The sequence below is a fragment of the Macaca mulatta genome, chromosome X (genome assembly GCF_049350105.2).
Source record: "Macaca mulatta isolate MMU2019108-1 chromosome X, T2T-MMU8v2.0, whole genome shotgun sequence".
NCBI classification, from domain to species: Eukaryota; Metazoa; Chordata; class Mammalia; order Primates; family Cercopithecidae; genus Macaca; species Macaca mulatta.
The window spans coordinates 70,441,586-70,448,762 of record NC_133426.1 but is presented as its reverse complement, the minus strand read 5'-3'; positions in this window follow the sequence as shown (position 1 = coordinate 70,448,762).

Below are 7,177 nucleotides of genomic sequence, written 5' to 3'. Positions count from 1 at the left end.
ATATGCTTCGTCTTTCTACACTGAAGACGCAGAAGGGGCATCAGTAATATCAGCTTAGAAATTGCAGACTCTTTGGAAAACTACAGTGGTTCTTTTTGTTTTCCTTCAGTTCCAACAGAACTGCAACTGAAGAAGAAGGTAAAAACCTCTGAGTCTGAAGGAATGTTTCCTGTCTCCCTTTCCAGTAATTGAAACACCACACTCCTGTTTTCTGCCATCTCTAGCAGGCAATGAAAGTCTCGTGTGTTGCACGTGGGGTTGGTGGGAGAAGCTGGGAAGGAAATGGTGGTTAAAATACTAAATCTCTGAAGAAACCATCTGTCTGACATTACTCCATCTCTAAATACAGGCAGGAGTTAGTTGTGTGTGATTTAGATTCTTGCAGAATCATGGAATGTCAAAGCTCAAAAGCATCTTGAGTTGTCTTTGCACACAGGTGACCTCTAGGGTGAAATTAGGCCCATAGATGTGTTTTGTTTAGCTAGCCTAATTATTTTCTTTTAAATTTTTGAATCTGAAAATCTTAGTCTAGTTTTTGACACAGTACCCACCTCTCCCTAGTGTCTTATACCAGGTGTCTTCACACATTTTCTCTAGTGCCTGAGAGGTGGAATGGAGTGATAATTAAGACTATGACATCTGGAGCCAGATTGCTTGGGTCTGAGTCCCAGATTTTCCATTTGATAGCTGTGTGATTTTGGGCTAATTACTTTGCTCTTCTGTGCTTTAGTTCCTGCATCAGTAAATATTTAGTTAATAATGGCATGGCGGCCCAGAGCAACCCCATCAAAAGTGAACAAAGGATAAGAACAGACACTTCTCAAAAGAAGACATTCATACAGCCAACAGACACATGAAAAAATGCTCATCATCACTCACCATCAGAGAAATGCAAATCAAAACCACAATGAGAAAGCATCTCACACCAGTTAGAATGGCAATCATTAAAAAATCAGGAAACAGGCAAGATGGCCGAATAGGAACAGCCCCAGCCTCCAGCTCCCAGCATGAGTGACACAGAAGACAGGTGATTTCTGCATTTTCAACTGAGGTACTGGGTTCATCTCACTGGGGAGTGCCAGAAAATCGGTGCTGGTGAGCTGCTGCAGCCTAACCAGTGAGTGCTGAAGCAGGGCGAGGCATCACCTCACCTGGGAAGAACAAGGGGGAAGCAAATCCCTCTTCCTAGCCAAAGGAAACTGAGACACAAAACATCTGGAAAATCGGGTAACTCCCACCCTAATACTGCACTTTACCAAGGTTCTTAGCATATGGCACACCAGGAGATTATATCCCACCCCTGGCTGGGAGGGTCCCACGCCCACAGAGCCTCCCTCATTGCTAGAACAGATCTCCCAACAAAGAAGTTTGAGATCTGAGAATGGACAGACTGCCTGCTCAAGTGGGTCCTTGACCCCTGAGTAGTCTAACTGGGAGACATCCCCCACTAGGTGCAGACCAATACCTCACAACTCACACGGCGAGGTACACCCCTGAGACGAAGCTTCCAGAGCAAGAATCTGAGAGAATCACTCCCTGTTTAGCAACATTCTATCTTCTACAGCCTCTGCTGTTGATACCCAGGCAAACAGGGTCTGGAGTGGACCTCAAGCAATCTCCAACAGACCTACAGCTGAGGGTCCTGACTGTTAGAAGGAAAACTAACAAACAGAAAGGAAACCCACACCAAAACCCCATCAGTACATCACCAGCATCAAAGACCAAAGGCAGATAAAACAACAAAGATGGGGAAAAAGCAGGGCAGAAAAGCTGGAAATTCAAAAAATCAGAGTGCATCTCCCCCTCCAAAGGAACGCAGCTCATTACCAGCAACAGATCAAAGCTGGATGGAGTATGACTTTGACGAGTTGAGAGAAGAAGGCTTCAGTCCACTAAACTTCTCAGAGCTAAAGGAGGAATTACGTACCCAGCGCAAAGAAACTAAAATTCTTGAAAAAAGAATGGAAGAATGAATAACTAGAATAATCAATGCAGAGAAGGCCCTAAACGAACTGACAGAGATAAAAACCATGACACGAGAACTATGTGACATATGCACCAGCTTCAGTAAGCCACTCAATCAACTGGAAGAAAGAATATTAGCGATTGAAGATCAAATGAATGAAATGAAGCCAGAAGAGAAGTCTAAAGAAAAAAGAGGATCCATGAGCATCCTTGTTAACTTTCTGTCTCATTGATCTGTCTAATGTTGACAGTGGAGTGTTGAAGTCTCCCACTATTATTGTATGGGGGTCTAACTATCACAAGAACAGAAAACCAAAAACCGCATGTTCTCACTCATAGGTGGGAATTGAACAATGAGATCACTTGGACTTGGGAAGGGGAACATCACACACCGGGGCCTATCATGGGGAGGGGGGAGGGGGGAGGAATTGCACTGGGAGTCATACCTGATGTAAATGACGAGTTGATGGGTGCTGACGAGTTGATGGGTGCAGCACACCAACATGGCACAAGTATACATATGTAACAAACCTGCACGTTATGCACATGTACCCTAGAACTTAAAGTAAAATAATAATAATAAATAAATAAATTTAAAAAAAAGAAAAAAGAGGAAAAAGAAATGAACAAAACCTTCAAGAAGTATGGGATTATGTGAAAATACTAAATCTACGTCTGATTGGGGTGCCTGAAAGTTAGAGGATACATGGAAACAAGTTGGAAAACACTCTTCAGGATATCATCCAGGAGAACTTCCCCAACCTAGTAAGGCAGGCCAACATTCAAATTCATGAAATACAGAGAATGCCACAAAGATAATCCTCGAGAAGAGCAACTCCAAGACACATAATTGTCAGATTCATCAAAGTCGAAATGAAGGAAAAAATGTTAAGGACAGCCAGAGAGAAAGGTCGGGTTACCCACAAAGAGTAGCCATCAGACTAACAACACATATCTTGGCAGAAACTCTCCAAGCCAGAAGAGAGTGGGGGCCAATATTCAACATTCTTAAAGAAAAGAATTTTCAACCCAGAATTTCATATCCAGCCAAATTAAGTTTCATAAGTGAAGGAGAAATAAAATCCTTTACAGGTAAGCAAATGCTTAGAGATTTTGTCACCAATAGGCCTGCCTTACAAGAGACCCTGAAGGAAGCACTAAACATGGAAAGGAACAACCAGTATCAGCCATTGCAAAAACATGCCAAAATGTAAAGACCATCGAGGTTAGGAAGAAACTGCATCAACTAATGAGCAAAATAACCAGTTAATATAAAAAATGACAAGATCGAGTTCACACATCATAGCAATATAAAACTTAAATGTAAATGGACTAAATGGTCCAATTAAAAGACACAGACTGGCAAATTGGATAAAGAGTCAAGACCCATCAAACTGCTATATTTAGGAGACCCAATTCACATGCAGAGACACACATAGGCTCAAAATAAAGGGATGGAGGAAGATCTACCAAGATGATGGAGAACAAAAAAAAGCAGGGGTTGCAATCCTAGTCTCTGATAAAACAGACTTTAAACTATCAAAGATCAAAAGAGACAAAGAAGGCCATTCCAGAATGGTAAAGGGATCAATTCAACAGGAAGAGCTAACTATCCTAAATATATATGCACGCAATACGGGAGCACCCAGATTCATAAAGCAAGTCCTTAGAGACTTACAAAGAGACTTAGACTCCCATACAATAATAATGAGAGACTTCAACACCCCACTGTCAACATTAGACAGATCAACGAGACAGAAAGTTAACAAGGATATCCAGGAATTGAACTCATCTCTGCACCAAGTGGGCCTAAAAGACATCTGCAAAACTCTCCACCCCAAATCAACAGAATATACATTCTTCTCAGCACCACATCACACTTATTCAAAAATTGACCACATAATTGGAAGTAAAGCACTCCTCAGCAAATGTACAAGAACAGAAATTATAACAAACTGTCTCTCAGACAACAGTGCAATCAAACTAGAACTCAGGACCAAGAAACTCAAAGAAAACCGCTCAACTACATGGAAACGGAACAACCTGCTCCTGAATGACTACTGGGTACATAACGAAATGAAGGCAGAAATAAAGATGTTCTTTGAAACCAATGAGAACAAAGATACAACATACCAGAATCTCTGGGACACATTTAAAGCAGTGTGTAGAGAAAAATTTATAGCACTAAATGCCTACGAGAGAAAGCAGGAAAGATCTAAAATTGACACTCTAACATCACAATGAAAAGAACTAGAGAAGCAAGAGCAAATACATTGAAAAGCTAGCAGAAGGCAAGAAATAACTAAGATCAGAGCAGAACTGAAGGAGATAGAGACACAACAGACTCTCCAAAAAATCAATGAACCCAGGAGTTGGTTTTTTGAAAAGATCAACAAAATTGATAGACTGCTAGCAAGACTAATAAAGAAAAAAAGAGAGAAGAATCAAATAGATGCAATAAGAAATGATAAAGGGGATATCACCACCAACCCCACAGAAATACAAACTACCATCAGATAATACTATAAACACCTCTACGCAAATAAACTAGAAAATCTAGAAGAAATGGAAAATTTCCTGGACACTTACGTTCTCCCAAGACTAAACCAGGAAGAAGTTGAATCCCTGAATAAATCAATAGCAGGCTCTGAAATTGAGGCAAAAATTAATAGCCTACCAACCAAAAAAAAGTCCAGCACCAGATGGATTCACAGCTGAATTCTACCAGAGGTACAAGGAGGAGCTGGTAGCATTCCTTCTGAAACTATTGCAATGAATAGAAAAAGAGGGAATCCTCCCTAACTCATTTTATGAGGCCAACATCATCCTGATACCAAAGCCTGGCAGAGACACAGTAAAAAAAGAGAATTTTAGACCAATATCCCTGATGAACATCGATGCAAAAATCCTCAATAAAATATTGGCAAACCGAATCCATCAGCACATCAAAAAGCTTATCCACCATGATCAAGTGGGCTTCATCTCTGGGATTCAAGGCTGGTTCAACATACGCAAATCAATAAACATAATCCAGCATATAAACAGAACCAAAGACAAAAACCCCATGATTATCTCAATAGATGCAGAAAAAGCCTTTGACAAAATTCAGGAGTCCTTCATGCTAAAAATTCTCAATAAATTTGGTATTGAGGAAACATATCTCAAAATCATAAGGCTATTTATGACAAACCCACAGCCAATATCATACTGAATGGGCAAAAACTGGAAGCATTCCCTTTGAAAACTGGCACAAGACAGGGATGCCCTCTCTCACCACTCCTATTCAACATAGTGTTGGAAGTTCTGGCTAGGGCAATCAGGCAAGAGAAAGAAATCAAGGGTATTCAGTTAGGAAAAGAGGAAGTCAAATTGTCCCTCTTTGCAGATGACATGATTGTATATTTAGAAAACCCCATTGTCTCAGCCCAAAATCTCCTTAAGCTGATAAACTTCAGCAAAGTCTCAGGATACAAAATTAATGTGCAAAAATCACAAGCATTCTTATACACCAGTAACAGACAAACAGAGAGCCAAATCATGAATGAACTTCCATTCACAATTGCTTCAAAGAGACTAAAATACTTAGGAATCCAACTTGCAAGGGATGTAAAGGACCTCTTCAAGGAGAACTACAAACCACTATTCAGTGAAATAAAAGAGGACACAAACAAATGGAAGAACATACCATGCTCATGGATAGGAAGAATCAATATCGTGAAAATGGCCATACTGCCCAAGGTTATTTATAGATTCAATGCCATCCCCATCAAGCTACCAATGACTTTCTTCACAGAATTGGAAAAAACTGCTTTAAAGTTCATATGGGACCAAAAATGAGCCCGCATTGCCAAGACAATCCTAAGTCAAAAGAACAAAGCTGGAGGCATCACGCTACCTGACTTCAAACTATACTACAAGGCTACAGTAACCAAAACAGCATGGTACTGGTACCAAAACAAGAGATATAGACCAATGGAACAGAACAGAGTCCTCAGAAATAATACCACACATCTACAGACATCTGATCTTTGACAAACCTGAGAAAAACAAGAAATGGGGAAAGGATTCCCTATTTAATAAATGGTGCTAAGAAAATTGGCTAGCCATAAGTAGAAAGCTGAAACTGGATCTTTTCCTTACTCCTTATATGAAAATTAATTCAAGATGGATTAGAGACTTAAATGTTAGACCCAATACGACAAAAACCCTAGAAGAAAACCTAGGTAGTACCATTCAGGACACAGGCATGTGCAAGGACTTCATGTCTAAAACAACAAAGGCAATGGCAACAAAAGCCAAAATTGACAAACGGAATCTAAGTAAACTAAAGAGCTTCTGCACAGCAAAAGAAACTACCATCAGAGTGAACAGGCAACCTACAGAATGGGAGAAAATTTTTGCAATCTTCTCTTCTGACAAAGGGCCAGTATCCAGAACATAGAAGGAACTCAAACAAATTTACAAGAAAATAACAGACAACCCCATCAAAAAGTGGGCAAAGGATATGAATAGACACTTCTCAAAAGAAGACAGTTGTATAGCCAACAGACACATAAGAAAATGCTCATCGTCACTGGTGATCAAATAAATGCAAATCAAAACCACAATGAGATACCATCTCACACCAGTTAGAATGGCAATCATTAAAAAGTCAGGAAACAAGAGGTGCTGAAGAGGATGTGGAGAAATAGGAACACTTTTACACTGTTGGTGGGACTGTAAACTAATTCAACCATTGTGGTAAACAGTGTGGCGATTCCTCAACGATCTTGAACTAGAAATACCATTTGACCCAGCCATCCCATGACTGGGTATATACCCAAAGGGTTATAAATCATGCTGTATAAAGACCCATGCACACGTATGTTTATTGCGGCACTATTCACAATAGCAAAGACTTAGAATCAACCCAAATGTCCATCAGTGACAGACTGGATTAAGAAAATGTGGCACATATACACCATGGAATACTATGCAACCATAATAAAGGATGAATTTGTGTCCTTTGTAGGGACATGGATGCAGCTGGAAACCATCATTCTCAGCAAACTATTGCAAGAAGAGAAAACCAAACACCACATGTTCTCACTCATAGGTGGGAATTGAACAATGAGATCACTTGGACTCGGGAAGGGGAACATCACACACCGGGGCTTATTATGGGGAGGGGGAATGGGGGAGGGATGGCATTGTGAGTTATACCTGATGTAAA